Source organism: Myotis daubentonii, chromosome 2 (assembly GCF_963259705.1).
Source record: "Myotis daubentonii chromosome 2, mMyoDau2.1, whole genome shotgun sequence".
Classification (NCBI taxonomy): domain Eukaryota; kingdom Metazoa; phylum Chordata; class Mammalia; order Chiroptera; family Vespertilionidae; genus Myotis; species Myotis daubentonii.
In genome coordinates this window covers 149,910,036-149,927,063 of record NC_081841.1, presented here as the reverse complement: position 1 = coordinate 149,927,063, position 17,028 = coordinate 149,910,036, and the positions used below count along the sequence as shown (strand labels likewise).

Here is a 17,028-nt window from a genome sequence, read left to right as displayed (position 1 = left end):
AGAGATCCAAGAGCCAGTGTACCCAGTGGTCAGAGTGGGACCATCCAGATTAAAACTCCTCAGATCCATAAGTGACACACTCACATGGAAGACTCAGTGAGCACCAAAGTTCCACTGAAGCAAGTCTTGCTCCATAACGGTGTCTCCAGCACAGAAGTTCTCCCACCGTAGACACAGCTGATTCTCACAGCCAATTGGCCTGGAGGTCAATTCCTCCTAGTGATACCAACAACAATCAAGGCTTAACTACAACAAGACTGTGTACACAACCCACAAAGGGGTGCACCAAAAGTGTCTACCTCAGGTAATTGGGGAGGCTGAGCCACTGGACCCTATAGGACACCTAGCACAGAAAACCACTCTATCAACACAGGGAAGCAGCCAAAATGCAGAGACAAAGAAACAGGTCACACATGACAGAAATGGAGGAAAGCAAACTACTGGATATAGAGTTCAAAACCATGCTTATAAGGTTTTTCAAGAATTTTCTAGAAACCGCCTCTAAATTTAGTGAGACCCTCAAGAAATCTAGTGAGACTCTCTAAGTTATGAAAACGGACCAACTAGAAATTAAGCATACACTGACTGAAATAACAAATAATATACAGAGATCCAACAGCAGACTTGAGGATCGCAAGAATCAAGTCAAAGATTTGAAACACAAAGAAGCAAAAATCACCCAAGCAGAAAAGCAAAAAGAAAAAAGAATCCATAAATATGAAGATAGTGTAAGGAGCCTCTGGGACAACTTTAAGCGAACCAACATCCAGATTAAGGGGGTGCCAGAAAAAGAGAGAGAGCAAGATATTGAAAACTTATTTGAAGAAATAATGACAGAAAACTTTCCCTACCTGGTGAAAGAAATAGACTTACAAGTCCAGGAAGTGCAGAGAATACCAAACAAAAGGAATCCAAAGAGGACCACACCAAGACACATCATAATTAAAATACCAAGAGCAAAAGACAAAGAGAGAATTCTAAAAGCATCAAGAGAAAGACAGTCAGTTACCTACAAGGGAGTACCCATACGATTGTCAGCTGATTTCTCGACAGAAACTATGCAGGCCAGAAGGGAGTGGCAAGAAATATTCAAAGTGATTAATAGCAAGAAGCTACAACCAAGATTACTTTATCCAGCAAAGCTATCATTCAGAATTGAAGGTCAGATAAAGAGCTTCACAGATAATAAAAAGCTAAAGGAATTCATCACCTCCAAACCAGTATTATATGAAATGCTGAAAGGTATTCTTTAAGAAGAGGAAGAAGAAGAAAAAGGTAAAGATAAAAATTATGAACAACAAATACATATCTATCAACAAGTGAATCTAAAAGTCAAGTGAATACAAAGTCTGATGAACAGAATAAACTTGTGAATATAATAGAATCAGGGGCATAGAAAGGGAGTGAACTGACAATTCTCAGGGGGAAAGGGATGTGGGGATGCGGGAAGAGACTGGACAAAAATCGTACACCTATGGATGAGGACAGTGGGGGTGGGGGGTAAGGGCAGAGGGTGGGGTGGGAACTGGGTGGAGGGGAGTTATGGGGGGGGAAATAGGAACAACTGTAATAATCTGAACAATAAAGATTTAATAAAAAATAACATTTGAAAATAAAAAAAGAAATAAAATTAACATAAAAAATAAATAGTGCTAATTTTTTTTTCTTTTTTCTTTTTTTAAAAATATATTTTATTGATTTTTTACAGAAAGGAAGGGAGAGGGATAGAGAGTTAGAAACTTCAATGAGAGAGTAACATCAATCAGCTGGCTCCTGCACACCTCCTACTGGAGATGTGCCCACAACCAAGGTACGTGCCCTTGACCGGAATCAAACTTGGGACCTTTCAGTCCACAGGCCGATGCTCTGTACACTGAGCCAAACCGGTTAGGGCAATTTTCTTTCTTTTTTAAAAAAATATATTTGTATTGATTTCAGTGAGGAAGAGAAAGGGGGAGAGAATAGAAACATTAATGGTGAAAGAGAATCATTGAACAGCTGCCTCCCGATCAGTTGCAGGGCATCAAGCCTGAAGCCCAGGCTTATGCCCTGACCAGGAATCGAACAGTGACCTCCTCGTTCATAGGTCAATGCTCAACTGCCAAGTCATGCCTGCCGAGCAGTGCTCATTTTCTTAACCTTGACTTCCTCCTGGTCATTGAAGTACCAAATTAAAAAGTCAAATAAAGACTATGAATGGACAATTTTAGAAAAATAATTGCTAATGACCTCTAAACATATAAAATAAAAATATTTCCTGACACCTGAAATAAATTTAAAATGTTATGGATAAAACAAATGTACTAGTACCTGTGATACTAGCAGAGATAATAAAGTTGCATAACATCTTAGCTTTATGAAGGTATAAAGAAACCATAAAGCTCAGTAATTCCTGATTGGACTATAAATGTCTGGAATCTATGAAAGGTAACTTTACAATATCTGTCAAAATAAAAATATGCATTCTAAAAATTCCCCTAAAAAGTTATTCTACTCTTTTATTGGAATAAATGTGAAATTACATATACAGGGTTAATCACTGCTTCTCATAGCACTATTTTAATTGTAAAATATTGAAAATAACCTAAAAATCCAATAATAATCCAAATAATAGAAGACAGTTTAAGTAATGTGGTGTATCCATTAATAAAATAATGTGTATCATTCAAAAGAATAAAGTGGTTCTTTAATTACTCTTAAAGTTTATTTTATTTAAAAAAATAACCAAATAGAATTCAAAGTGTATAGCATATTAGTATGAAAATATGGGGAAAATAAATCTCTGTTGTACATATCCAATATATCTGAAAGGGTATCTATTGTGAAACTGAATTGTATTAATAAAACTTATAATAGTTAATAAATACAAAATTACAAATAGACTAACTAAACTAAATTTTTATGAAGTAAAAGGGTGAGAAAGGCATATAATTCACTTAATATATTTTAAATCAGAGGAAAGGGAATTCTACAAAACAATAATAAAAGCAGAAATTGTAGGTAACTAATGCTATTCCTCCTTATACTCCACTGAGTTGAGTCTGATCATAAAATCATTTTTAAAGTTTTTTAGGTGAAGAGTAATGTCCTTCCCCAGGAATAGATGTGCTCTGCTTTTCTGATGTGTTTGTAGGGAAATCCCTGCCATGTCCAGAAATGGTGTGTTAAGAAAGGCTGCTTTCTTGTCTTTCTCCCTCTCTATTAAAATGAGATGTTTGACATATCTGACATTTTTTTAGGTAGACTGTCAATTCCTGATCTTCTAGTCATATTTTTAGGAATTTATATTTTTTAAGTTAATGTATTATGTATTTATTATTTATTCATTCACATTATTTCCCCATAATATCAAAAGTCTTGAATTATATATGACATCTAAATGTTAATTTTATTACATCGAATTCAAAGCAAACTGCAAAAATTTTAGTGTATATATTAGAATTAGCCAAACCCTATTTTACCAATCTGTTTTCTGTCCTCCCCATTACATCCTGCTTTTCTCCATGTGGTAGGATAAATATTTATTGACAGGTCCTACATATTATATTTTACAACTTCTAATATAACAGAATAATGAACTTTTCTCCTGATTTCGATCTGAAGAAATTCTAGAAAAAGATTATAACAAACCAGTTGCTTATTCCTAAACTCTCATGAAAACATTTTTAAATGAAGAATGTGAAGGTCCTCAAAGATCCAGGTTTGTTTTAAAAGAGTGGTGCTTTAAAAAAAAGGAAAAAAAAAAGGAAAGCATAACTATATAGAGAGGATGAAATAGATCAGTAGGAAGATACATAGATAGGTGACAGATGATAAATGATAGATAGATGACCAATACGCAATAGAGACATAGGTATATAGATACATATGTAAGCATAGAAAAAAATCTATACAAAACATGCATATGCACACACCAAGATTCATAATTGATCTCTGTGGACAGAAGCATGTAAATGCTTCCGCATTTACCAAATTACTACCAAAATAGTATTAACTTTAAAATCAGAAAATAGTAAGCATATAACTGTCTATATTGTATAAATTGAATACAAAAATAATTTTATTAGCAATATAAAACATTTTATTGTAAAATATAAAGCTTTTGATTTTGAATCCCTCAGACAAACTTGGATTTGAATTATTTAAGCTAGCTCATACTCAGTTTTTTATAAGCTTATTTGAAGATAAATTTCTAAATCAGTTGGTTTAAAAATTATATGAGATATGACAGAGAACCTTTGTTAAATGTCTAGGAAAATTCTTAAAAACATTATTTCTGGTTTAATATCACATTTTACTAGTATTTTGTTACATATCTTTAAAAAATACGTCTCTACAATTTGGAATTAATCTTTAAAAAGGCAATGCACAATCACCATTCAGAATTAAAATAATTTAAATGGTGATGCCTGAGCCACCTGAAGACCTAGTACACTTACGAAAGGCTATATTTATGCGAGGATGTCTAAAAGTACAAGGAGATTTTGAGCATATAATGTTTCTTTGCTCACTGTAGTCATTTATGGTAGCTAAACAATAATTCATATATATTATATGTATTATATTAATATGATGCTATGTATAAATATGATACATATCCAAAAGTGAAGTTTAATATTTAGGAATCTTAGAAAGTCATTCTACTACTATTTTATTTTATTATTATTTTTAAAATATATTTTTATTGATTTCAGAAAGGAAGGGAGAGGGAGCGAGAGATAGAAACATCAATGATGAGAGAGAATCATTGATTGGCTGTCTCCTGCAAATCCCCAACTGGGGATTGAGCCCATAACTGGGGCATGTGCCCTTATCCAGAATATCGAACCTGGGACCCTGCAGTCCACAGTCCCACACTATCCACTGAGCCAAACCAGCCAGGCCTCTACCACTATTTTATTTTGGCTCTCTGGTCCAGGACTTGGGGTGAAAGACTTTTTATTTAATCAACATGCTCTCTGTTGCCTAATGATACATGTTCAAGCGCCTCAGTTTGAATCCAGTCATTTTCATGAACACTGCATGCACTTTATCACTATGTGTGGTTGCCTTGAGTGACACAAATTACTTTCCAGGGATCTCTGCTTAGGAATCAGTCAATTCTCCAAGTTTTGTAAGTAGGGCACTTACCATCTGGCATATTTGTTTCATGTTAATGGAGAGTTACTAACATATGATGTATATGTTGTTTACTGAGACTTTTATTTTTAACTTTTCCTCTTAATGAATATCAGTGTTGACAGCATTGCTCAGAGAAATAAAAGATTGTTTGCCATATTCTCACAATCTCTAACATAATTAAGTGTGCAATATGTTAGTTTGTTTTTACCAGTGATACTCTAAATTTTGTGAGTAGAAGTGTCACCTGGGGAACTTGTTAAAATGCAGATTGCATGGTACTACCAAAATGTCTTGGGAGGTTTCAGGATCCGAATTTTTATAAATCATCTTGGATAATCCCGTCAAAGGTCATTCACTTGCAATTAACTTACCCAAATATTAGTGCCTAGGTGATAATCACCAGTTCCAATTTTATAGCCTTATGTTAAATCCATAAGATTAAAAAATATTAAAAAAATTGGTCCAAACTTCCCCCTAACTTGATAATGGATAATTTTTCCTAATTGCCTTTGTAGCCATGAATTTACCCAAAGAAGTTAAAGGAAGTCTATATCTCATTACCTCTTTTTATTTTTTTAAAAAAATTTGTATTAAATTTATTGGGATGGCAGGTAATGAGATTATATAGGTTTCAAATAAACATTTTCGTGATACACAATCTTCATATTGCATTGTGTGCCCACCACTGAAAGTCAAATAATCTCCCATCACTGTATATTTAACCCCATTTACCCTTTAGTACATCTTCACCCCCCTCACTCTGGTAACCAACATACTGTTTTTCAAACAAAAACTATACTTATGAGTTTTTGTTTGTTTTCCTTGTTTGTTCACTTGTTGCTTTTATTTTTATATCCTCATATGAGTAAAATCATATGGTTCTTAACTTTTTCTGTCTGACTTATTTTGCTTAGCATGGAAATAACCAAAGTGTTCTTCAATAGATGATTAGCTAAAGAAGATAGGGTATATATGTATATACAATGGGATACTACTCAGTCATAAGGAAAGGTGAAATATTGCCATTTGCTACAACATGGACGGACTTTGAAAATATCATTCCCTGTTTTGAAAGTTCCATTCTTGTCCCACAATACTTTTTTATTGTTGTTGTTACTATTATAAATTTTACTATCTATATCATGGCAAATTACCAATTTATTGAAAAATTCAGAAGTTATTTCTCTCCATGTATATAAGATATAGAGACACAACCAAAACAATATGATATTGAATACAATATTTGTAGCTCAGTGATCTCTTATTATGGCTAGGTGGTTACTCAAAAGAGTTTCAAATAACTTGAGTAGAGTTTGTGTCTTATATTCCATTAGAAAGTAGCAAATGAAAATATACAAATGAACAATAGAAATATAACACCTTAGTTATCACTAAGAAGAAATATCTATAAATTACTGAAATATTATAATCATTTCCTCAAATAAGAAATGATTAAAATATAGTAATATCTAAAGTCAATAATAATATAGGTAAATAAGTATATTAATCGATGCATTTAAAAATATAAATTGCCACAATGTTTCAAGTCATACATCAAAAGCTTGAAAATATATATACCATTTAACCTAGTAAACCACTGTCTACGGAAGAACTGACAAAATAATACAATGTATTCATAAGAATGTCTTGTCCTGTTAATAATCTATACTTCTCTTGTTTTAGTCACTCATTCTCAAAGTCACTCCCTGGGTTTTATCCCAAATAATAATTTACCCACCATAATCCATTTTTCAGGCCATGCATTTTCTATCTCTTGTCTTTAACATTCATATGTTTTCCTCATAATCTGTTTTCGGTAATTCTTCAAATTTACCAGAACCTACAATTTGTTCATTTAATCACATTTCACTGACTCTCAACTTTATTATGTTCATATTTTCCATAATCATTCCCCGTTATACATCTTCAAATCATCCCCATCCCTTAACTCTGGAGTCTTTACTTACCAATTCATCAATACTGATCAAAGCCATCTCTCTGCCAACTCTAAGCTGTACCCAAGTAACTGACCACACTTACAGGTAAACAGGCAACCTTGCTGACTAGCCTCAATTTAATTTCATGTTTATAACTCTCAACTAGACTCTTAATCCTATTAATGTTCATACTATAATTCTCTAATTTATTTATTTTCCCTCTTTTCTACATGCCTACTTTTTAACTTGTCTTTCTAAATTTTCAATACCTCTTTTCCATACTTACTTTTATCTAAATTTGCTTCCTGTATGACAAGAAATGTACCGTCAGTCCCTACACTCATATCCATGCACATACCAACGTGTTAACTATATAATCTGCTTTCTACTGTATTTTTATGTTTTAACTGTCAGTTCCTTTCTAAGATTTTTCAATGCCCTTATTTACATACACCCATTACCTGACATAGCCTCAATGTGTTGCTTTCATAATTTTTCTGTCTCCTGCATTTCCTGTTGGATTATTTTCTTGAATATACATATTTTCTTATTTCTCCCATTACTAAAAATAGAAACTCTGCTGCCCCTATACTTCCACCTTTAGTTACTGCTCATTTCTCTCTTCTATTTGAAGCAACTCTTTGAAAGATTTATCTATATTAGCTAAAATTTATCTCATAATATTCACTAAATACTTTCATTAATCAAAATTTTATCTCCAAAACCCTGATAAAACTGAACTTGTCCAATTCAGCTAAAACCTTCATTCTGTTAAACCCAATAGTGAGTTCTTAGACTTCATCTTATTTGATATATCATCATCGTTAGAAATCATTTATCATGCCTTTTTTTTCCTTCTAAAGTACTAACATCACTTAGCTTCCAGAATAGCAAACTCTACTAGATATTTCCCTAATTCTCAATGGTCATGTCTCAGTTTCTTTTGCTGGTTACTATTATCTAGTTTTTAAATTATTCTAATCTTTCATACTAATGGGTGAACACATTTACTCTCCTAGCTTAAGGTTTTTTTTTTTTTTAAAATGAAGGTGTAAAAATACATTGTAGAAACTTTAGGTTATACTCTAAACTGGTAAGTTCAACTGTCTTCTCAATACTTGCCTAGCAAGACTAAAAGGCATTCACATACACTGAGTGGCCAGATTATTATGACCAGCCAGAGTATTATGACCACCCTAACAGTACTTCGTTGGGCCACCTTTTGCCTTCAATACTGCGACGATTCTTCTTAACATTGACTCCACGAGATGTTGAAAGGTGATGCGAGGAATCTGACACCATGCCTGATGAATAGCACTGTCCAGTTCTGTGAGATTTGATGGTTGTGGAACCAGCTGCCTGATGGCTCTTTTAACTTTGTCCCACAAATACTCCATTAGATTGAGATCTGGTGATTGGGGGGCCACCTAAGCAAGGTAAAGTCTCCCTCATATTCTTGAAACCACTCCTGCACAATACTGTTGTAATGTACCCTGCGAATCACAGAAGGACACCTCAAGAAGTTGAATTAAGGAGCCATATTTATTACAAATCCGGGACTATGAAGGGGCATCTTGCTCTCCCAAATCTCATAGTGATAAGATGGCCGAAACACCAGGCTTATATAGGCAAAAATCACAAAGGTATTGATTACATCCCAGGGTTTGGAATGAGGACCCCGGTTTGCACAAAGCAGTTACAGAAGTGAGATTGAGCCGATTAGTTATCTACAAAGATTAATTATAGTTTTGGGTCTTCGGACCACTGAGTTGACAGAAACACTTTATCTAGAGCCCTCAGGTCTTGGGACCACTGAGTTGACAGGGAAACATTATCTGGAACCCTCAGGTCTTGGAATAATTGTGCTGTCCTGGTTCCCAGGGACAGAGGTATTTGCTTTCTAAAACCAGTAAGATCACAATCAATGGGATAGTCACGTTACAATCGATAAGGCATTCAATCGAATGGGATGATTTATACAATTCAGAAAATCAAAGTAACTTTTCTATTGTTAAACGAAGCAAGTAAGTACAGAAGCCAAACAGCAGGGTTAAAGTTAAACTACAGTTTCTACCTGAGATGACTGCTACCATGCTTCAATATGAGCACCGTGGCATGGCGTATTGTCTTGTTGGAAGACGCCATCTCCATTGGGATACGCCATCAACATGATAGGATGAACTTGATCAGCAACACTCCTTAGGTATGTTGTGCTATTCAGACATTTATAATGATCTGGCCCTCTAGCAACTTCAGCGGGAAATTATAGCTAATTTGCCTACAAATGTCAGGTGGTCTTAATAATCTGGCCACTCAGTGTATATTATAACAAAACCAAATTATTTTTTCTCGCCCCTAATTTTTATACCTATGTAAATGGCACATTTATTCTTTCAGTTGTTCAATGCAAAACACTTACCTACAATTATCCATTCTCTGTGCCGCATATACATTCTCTCAGCAAATTATGCCAGCCCTTCTTTCAAATTATATGTATAAAAAGTATAACTTTTCTCACAATACCCACAACTATCTCTTGAAACCGGTGATCCTGCTTCATTGTGTGACAGTATGTGTGGAGTATTGCAAACCATGGAAGTTCACCCAGGGACCAAATTCAGAGATTGATTGTGGCACCATGATCTAGGCCAGGGGTGAGCAACCTTTTTGTGAGTGTGGGCCAAAACCATCAAAATCTCTGACTCAAAGTTCTTCTGCATGCCAACCCTAATTTTTTTGAGAACATGTTACACCTACTTGATATATCTTAAGGTGTACATATGTGAAGAACTTGAAGAAATAATAAAATTCATTCAAGCAACAAAAACACAGTATATGATGATGAAAAATACATTTATTTTTTAATGTATACATGTTATGTAAAATTACTTATCTAAGTTGCACCTATACTGAATCTATCTGAAAAATAAAAAAGTAGATATTAAGAAAAAAATTGTAAATAGAAGATTATAAGAGAGGGTTTCGCGTGCCAGCAAAAGTTACTGGCTTGCCATGTTTGGCACGCGTGCCAAGGGTTGCCCACCCCTGATCTAGGCTCTACCATTAGGAAGTCTTCTGATTTCCCATGTGGTTGATCTCAATCTCTAGCCCTTCAAGGGGTCAGATGATACTCTGTATTACAAAGCCTTACCCTAAATCACAAGGCTACCTTCTGGTGTGGCCAGTCCCCACCTGTTCTATCTGCAATGTACAGCACCCATTCTAAATTGCATTACACTATTCACTGTGACCCAAATCCCACACAAGCAAAGATACTTCAATCAGGCATGATAAAAGATATGTCAGTGGGGCATATTTTAAGGGATTTGAGGTTACCTTCCAGAGGTTGAGGGCTAAGGTCAATCAATTCTTCAATGCACCATATATATATATGTGTATATATATATATATATATATATATATATATATATATATATATATATATATATATACAACCAAATATATGCATATATATTCCATAAACTGTTCATTCTTCAGGTGGATGCAATCAACAGAAATCAAGTTATGAAGATTCTCAATGAAATGTAGGAACCTGATAGTATCATATTCATCTACAGGAAAACAAATTTATAGATATAAGTTCAGAAGATAACCCAAGAAAGACGCATTCTGAGAAGTTTGATCATGGTGCTATGATAATTACATATAAAAATCTGATAAAGACAAGAAACATGATGTTGCCTAGGAGCAAGCAACTAGGTATCAATTAATTAAATTTATTTTAAAAATCATGGCCTCTTTATCTTTTTGCTTCTTCTGTTTGAACATTAGCAGGAACATTTTCTTCCTAACTAAAACAATTATAAAAGTGTGTCGAGTCAACAAAGTGCTCTCTGTACCCTCAAAATTGGTGAGCAGTTATGATACTCATAAACCAAGAAGTAAGCAAGTGTTGTTGCCTAGAATCAAGAGTCTAGTCTTGTCATATTCCACATGACTATCTTCTGAGGCAGCAGTAACCTAAGCATAACGTATTCTCCTTGAGAGGTAAACAAGGATGACCAAATATAAAGACCAGCAGGAACATAAATATTAACATTTAGTGTAAACCAGTACTGTCACTAAAGATATGTTAAAGTCAGCAAAGAAGTAAATTCCAATGGAACAATAAATAAGGCAAGTACAGTAAAAATTTAATGAGTGTAATTAACATGTAGATAGGTATTAAAGTAGACATTGAACATAAAAAAAAGTAACTAGAAATTTTGTGAAATTAATATACAAATATTAACTTCTAAAATTAAAGAAGGATAAATAAAAATAAACATTTATAGTCTTAAAACTTGCCTTATAAGTAAAATGTGAAAAGTAAATTACTAGCTAAAATTGTGGAGAATTATATTTTTAATAGAATGTGGTATAAAAGCAACACAGTATGGAAAAGAATGAGTGACAAGTTAAGAGATAACATGCATGTAGTACAAAAGTCCCAGAAGGTATTTAATTAATTTCCATTATGGGGAAGAAGAAAGTTTGGAAGAGAGAAATACTCAATAAGGTAGTAAAAGAAATATTCCTAGAGATGAAAAAAAAAAAATGCCACATTCAGATATAAATGGCATAGTAGTGGGTCCCTGTACCAATCCAGAGGTAATTCTTCAGATACTTGATATTTAGTTGTAACTATAATTCGTATAATCTCCATATAGTTACATAACCTACAGGCTAAGATCTATTACAAAAGACAAAGGAAAATGAATGACTTAGTGTAATTCATCCTGCTCAAAATTAATAATGTAAATTAATACTGTAAAACTGGGATAATCTCAAAAATTAGTGACAGCATACAAGACTTTAAAGACCCACAAAAGGTGGTTCTTATCACAACTCCAATTAACTCTCCAATTTGAACTAGGTTGAATATGGTTATTTCTTAGAAATTAATCGTGAATTATTATAAACACATTGAGTTGCTGTCTTACACAGATGCTTTCCCAGACTGGCTTTTTCTGGGAGCAAATAAATTTAGCTTCTGCTTCAAGGTATGCAACTTTTATCTGGAAAATGCTTTGGATTTTATCCCATAAACAGAAAACACCAAAGCAGGTTTTCCTTTATTTGACAGAGAAAATAATAAATCAAATCAGATACACGAGTAAAAGTCCTTTGTTAATATCAGGGTCATTCAATATAACTTTCATCCAACAAACTCATTTTACTAAAAGAGTCAATGGGCTGATGGTATACTTACTTTATCACAATTAAGATGCTTAATTTAGGAAAGTTGTAGTGAAGATGGAGAAAGAAGAGAAGAAAAAAAATGGAAGAGAAGCCAAATTAGATAGAATTACATAAAGGTGAAAAAAAGATAATTGAATAAGAATACCATTTTTCTGTCTTTCACAATAACGATCTATAATAATAAAAGTGTAATATGCTAATTAGACCAGACGTCTTTCCAGACGAAGCCAGGGCTGTGAGGGAAGCCTGGGTCCTGGGTGCCAGAGAGAAGCCAATACTGGCAGCCGGGGGAAGAGAGGCCTACTCTTGCATGAATTTTGTGCATCAGGCCTCTAGTTTCTTTATATAGACACTATATATTTTTTTTATTTAGTCGATTTTATTTACAGCTTGTTTTTTTTTACATTTCAGAGCATTACACAACTACATTTTCTCATTTTCTGACCTACAAACAGATACCTTAAACGGAAATATTTTTTAAAGTTATCAAATTAGGTACATCCAAAAGGTAATAATTACACACATGACAATTCACAAAGAGTAATTCATCAGAACATATCCTAAGAATTTAGGAACAGCCAGTCAGGAGTAATCTTACCAAATTTAGCAACCAACTATTTACATATCCAAAGATAAACAAACCTGTCTGATCTCTCAAACCAGAAATTTGAAAGTTTTTGTTAAATCCTCATTGAACAAAGAAGAGAGAGTGATGATTCAAACCTAGCCAGCCTTGACAATCTTAATCCCAAGCACTGAGCTATTTCCCCAGTCTGAAACTGAATAGCAGGCATCTGTTCGTCAAACACCTAAATATCAAGCTCTTGTATCATTATGCACATAGAAAGGTTACGTGTTCATTAATTTAAAAACAAGTAGTCATTAAATATCCACACTATTTCCCCCAGCTCAGCAGCCCTTACTGCAATCCCAAATATGCAACCTGTGTCACATGGTGACAGGCTAGTTTCTATTTATATATAGTATGCATGTATATACACACCCATATTTAAGTGTATATATGCACACCTACACACAGTACTAGGTACAAATGGCAATAGTCCCTGCAAAAATTCATTTTCAGTTGAGGCTATGGCTTCTGTGCCTTTGGGTGGTTTTAGACTTTAAAACTGAAACTTACTACTAAAATCTCACAACCTTAAGACAAAATTTGATTGCTTGTTCAGTTTAGCTTTTCAGTCTAAAAATGGCTATAAGGTAAGTTTTTATTTAAAAAAAAAAAAAAAAGCAGCCAATTGAGTTCAATTTCTCTCTCCAATTTGGCCGGGCTATTTTGCAGAAGTTCCTCCTAACTAGACTAGAAAAATCTGTGGTACCTTTCAGTGGTTCTTGCCTACCTTACTGTCCGTGTTCACGTTTCAAATTGTGTCAACATAGCCCGTACTTCCGGGGTCAGCTGCTTGGCAGCCTTAGCTGCCTCTGTGATAGCCTTGCGATACAGGCCCTTTCTCTTATTAAAGCGTGACTGGAAGTTTTCTAAAAAGGGGGACAGTTGCGATAGAGCAAGTTGTTGGAGACCCGAAACTTGAAATAAGGGCCTCCTGTCGAACTAAGAGGCTGTTATCTTTCCGACCCATAGTTATAGTAAGAATACGGGCTGGTCACCAAGGGAAGCCATATATCTTGGCCCAAACAATGTCCCCTACACAGATGGTCCTGCCATCTGGTGTGATGCGTTTTTGGAAAAGACTTTAATTTTCAAGGAATTACTGAGCTTTTTCTTTTCCTTTGAAGAAGAGGATGCGGAGGAGGTGGAAGGTGCAGGCATACTGCCTGGAGGAAAAGCAAAGCTTTCAGAAGAACTACACTCAGAGTTGGAGGATTTCAAATCATCTGTGCTATCAACGCTACACACTGACGCACTGGAAGAGCCAGGCTTCTTTTGCTTTAGGGTCATGTACACAGAGAGATTGCCTTTGCTGCCCTTTTTGCCCAGTGTCTGTGGTTCCTGCTCACCAGGCACAAGCACTTCCTTTGTGTCCTGAACCTCACTGCTGGCCTCTTCAGGGCCTTCTGAGGGACTCTGATTTTCTGAAGGGGCCTCACCTGCTGAGCGGGTGGAGGTGCAAGGAGACTGGGGCTTGGGTGCCAGCTTGCCACTCCGCATTTTCTCAAGTCCCGTTTTCAGAGAAGAGTCATTTTCTTCATTCCTGTACCTTTGTGGTTTTAAACGAACCCGGGGTGGAAGGGAACCTGAGCTAGGATTCTGATATCCACGTGTGAAATGGACTTTTGAATGTGCATTTCTGGATGCAGAGGTTTCACGTTGCTTCTTTTGTGCCTTTTCTTTGGCAATTTTCAACACTTCCCGAGCTTTTGCATGATCCATGTTCTTACTCTGGAGCGCTTTTTTAGGACTTAACTGAGCTTTTGATGTCTTCGCCTGAGCAGGGACTTTGACTACTCTACCTCTGCTGTGAGCAATATTTGAAACCTTCACCACAGCATTTCTTTTCTGGCTTTCATGTTGCCTTTTCCCATCCACTTTATGGTCAGCTTTCAGTTTTTTGTTCACAGTAGGTATGCTTTCATTTCTCCATTTCCTATCTTCATATTTAGAAGAGTCACCTGCACTACTACCTTTTCTAATTTCCTTTTTTTCAGCAACAACACTGTTTGTACATTTGTCACATAGGACTTTCCTGGGTCCTAGTTTAATAGCATTCATTATTGAAGTAGATTCTTCCCTGTACATTTTTCATTTGGGTCGCTTAATTTTCCCAGGAGTGGCTGAGGTATTGATTGGTTATATGTGTCCCTGATAAACAAAGGGGGAGGGTAAGGTGCTCCTGCAGGGAAGAGTGGTGGTGGTTTGGACGTCCGCAGGCTTTCAGCCAAGCTCAGCTCAGGTGGCGGGACAGGAGAAGGGTTGTCGGGAACAGCACCATTCACTTCACACTTGACGTCTGTCCCTTCTAGAATGTATTACTTTGGAGCTGCATGGCTTCAGGGTTATCCTTATGTTCCCTTTTGGTAAATACTGTCACAGGGATGCCGTGGGGCCCAAACGAAAATAAGCCATTTCCAAACAGGTGAGATACCATCCGTGTGTGTGCTGTTGCAGGAAACAATGGAGAGCTTGAATGGGAGTCTGCACTTCATATCTTTTGGACAGATCCGTGAGGATCCTGGGGAAAAGCTTCTCCCCAAGGCGGAACGACACGACGAGTGCGTCCTCAATGATGTGGTCCAGCATGACCCGCACCACAGAGCCGGGGATGAGCTGCGGGCTGGGGCAGAGGCGGCTCCTGGCGCTCCTCAGGGGCCGGGGCTGGTTGGGCAGCAGTGCCGGGGAAGGGGGAAGGGTGGGCCCTTCTCTCCTGGCTGCGAGCAAGCTCCTGCGGTGGCTTGAGTGGTGACTGGTTGGCCTGAGGAGCAGATGGCTGCCTATTGGCCTCGCCGACCAGCACAGATACTTCAGTGGCCGTGACCGGGAGGGTGTTAGTACCAGCCTCGCTACCGGGGATGGGCTCCATCTCCGGCTTGGCCTCGCCGTCACCCCTCTCCCTGGGGGACGCTGTAGTTGCTGCCACGTCTGCAGCCACAGCGCCGTTTTCTTCCTCTACATTTTGTTTTTAATTCATTTTATGTGCGTAAGTATTTATATCCTACCTAATAAAAGACAAAAAGGTTAATTGGCCATACCTTCACTACACTTCCCATTGGCTAATCAGGGTGATATGCAAAATATCTGCCAACAAAGATGGCGGTTAATTTGCATACTAGGCTCCAAGAGGTGGAGCGAAGCCAAACGTACTTGAAGACTGCCGAACAACAGGCCTCACGCCCCGGGATCAGCAGAGCCACGAGGCCTCACGGCCCCGGGGATCAGTGGAGCCGCGAGGCTTCACGCCCCAGGACCAGTGAAGCCGGGGAGGTCTCACGCCCCCGGCTGAGCCACTAGACCTCACAGCCCTGGTGCCAAGCAGAGCCACGAGGCCTCAAGGCCCCGGGATCAGCGGATCAGAGTGAAGGCCTGGGCCCCCGGTGCCAGAGGAAAACTGGTGCCGGCAGCCAAGGGAAGGGAAGGCCTATTGCACGAATCTCTTCATGCAACAGGCCTCTAGTATATATATATTTTAGAGGCCCGGTGCATGAAATTCATGCACAGGTAGGGTCCCTAGGCCTGGCCAGAGATCAGGCCCGATTGGGGCCTTTGGCTCCCAGTTGCTGGCCATGACCTGCCACTGCTGACCACCCCTTGGTGGTCAGTGCACATCATAGCAAGCGATAGAACTCCCAGTCTCCCAGTCAAACTCCCTAGGGGACACTTTGCATATTAGCCTTTTTTATATATCTAGATTTTTAATAGTTTGGAACCATAATGAAATAGCTGGTATGAAAATTGTGGAACATGTATCTTAACTGCACAAATATTTGTTTCTTCAAGCTGTTTACTTAGAAATAGGCCATAAGTTTTGGATATCTTTACCTACTAAGATAATGTTTCATTGTATCCAAAGAAATTACTTAATAGCAGAATGTTAGGGTTTTATTTGGTCCATATGCTCACGTTGGCATTATCAGATATTTTTAATTTTTGAAAATATAGAATGTATCTATGCATTTTGCATTTTGACAATCATTTTAACTTTTTAGAAAATAATGGCATTAATCACTTTTAATATGATCATTGAAATTTGGATTTACTCTTTTTCAAGTCCCTTGTCCATTTTATAGAGTTTATTTTTTGATTCATATACAGTTCTCTATATATTTTAGATGCTTATCATTCATTAATTATATG

At 36.6% G+C, this 17,028-nt stretch overlaps 1 pseudogene; it reads right to left on the bottom strand.

Moving 5' to 3' along the window:
- Positions 1-13,501: 13,501 nt before the first annotated feature.
- Positions 13,502-15,501, bottom strand: LOC132226363 (PWWP domain-containing protein 2A-like; annotated as a pseudogene).
- Positions 15,502-17,028: the final 1,527 nt, after the last annotated feature.